A 1,566-nucleotide genomic window follows, 5' to 3' on the forward strand; every position below is an offset into this window, starting at 1 on the left:
TCAGCCTGCGCCGGGCTTGCTGCGAGGTTTGTGAGCCCCTCGGGTAACGGAGCACAGCTCACCCCGCGGAGTAACAGCAAAAGCTGTCGTATTGCTGATCTCCGCGTCATTTCTGCACCAGGCAAAAGCGGGGTTTTCATCCAGCCCTGCAAGAAACCGAGATTAACCTTCCTTCCCGTTACAGGAGCATGTTTCCGTGTTGGAGGGTACGAAAGGCGGTGACCCTCCGGTTGGTCAGAGCAACTCTGCCACCTTCCTGCCGCGCTTTGTTTGCTTTGCTGCATGCATCTGGCCGGATCCTAACCACTGCCTTCTTCAGGATCCCCGGCCAAGCTTTGCTCCTGGGGCTCAGAGAAATAAGCCTGGAAATTTCCACCACTGCTACAGGGGGGAAACGGAAACAGTTTATAGTGGGGCCGCAAGGCAGCCTTGATGGAGGCTGTGGATGCTCAGATCTCCCAAGTTGCGTGACTTTACCCTTACAAACACCAGCGATGCACTGTGGCCAGAGGTTTGGAGGTTTCAAAATGTGTCTGTCTTTGTGCAGCACTGAATACTCCGGTGTGCCTTGGGGGCACGAGAACAGTCACTTCCTCCCACCTTGTCATGGTGTAGCAGCTACCATTAAAGCATGCTGTAAGTTATTACTTCAGAGCCACGAAGAGAAATAAAAGCATTTGAAATGAAAAGTGGGCCATGGGGCAACTAGTTTCACAGCCTTTATTCTCTTCTTTGTTGTGAAGAGCCCTCACAAGAATGCCACCTTCTCTTTTGGATGGCCCTGCATGTCTAAGCATGGTCCCGCTTGGAGAAGTGACCTGGTGCATAGCTATGGCCACTGCACAAAATTACTAAATTTACCAATTACTAAAACTACAGGTCGCAAAGGCTCAGGTTCAGTTCCCATCTTTCCCATCAGCAACAGACAAGCAGGGGCAAAATCACCTTTTCAGGCCCTCTGAGTCTTAACAAACCTTCACCAGGTTTCTGCTAAACGCCTTTCTGAGCATGATGTCACCTCTGGGTCAGGAAAAAAATTGCAGCATTGCCTGGTAAAGCCAAACAAAGGATGCAAAGGATAGGGAGGAAAGCCCACAGGCCTGGGAGGAAGCAGGGTTCAGGGTTCTGCTGCCCAAAGCCAGCAGAAGCAGTCCTGGGGTCTGGGCCCATGGTTCGGCTCCAGGGCCACCACGGAGGCTCAGAGGGAACAGGTATGCAGGGGTGCTCATGATCCAGGAGGCTCTGCTGAGAGGGACTGATCCTGGGGATAAATCTCTTCCCACCCTTCCTGCTTGGCTGGTGTCAGAGCCTGACCCTGGGGAACAGAGATACCTCATGGCCTCTTGCTAAATTGTGCCCTTTTAGAGCTAGTTTCCAGGCTTGCCCTCATTTATTTTCAGAGCATCCCTGCATTGGGTCAGTACATCTTTTATTTGGGCTAACCCAGTTTTTCTGTCTTTGCTTTACCTGAAGATGGCTGGGGAAGTAGCCCTCCTCTGTGTGCTGAAAAGACACTCTCCTTCCCCACTTAAAAAGCAGCACATTCAGTTCCTCCTGGGGAAAGAG

This window comes from Egretta garzetta, unplaced genomic scaffold (assembly GCF_000687185.1).
Source record: "Egretta garzetta isolate BGI_Z169 unplaced genomic scaffold, ASM68718v1 scaffold32, whole genome shotgun sequence".
NCBI lineage: Eukaryota > Metazoa > Chordata > Aves > Pelecaniformes > Ardeidae > Egretta > Egretta garzetta.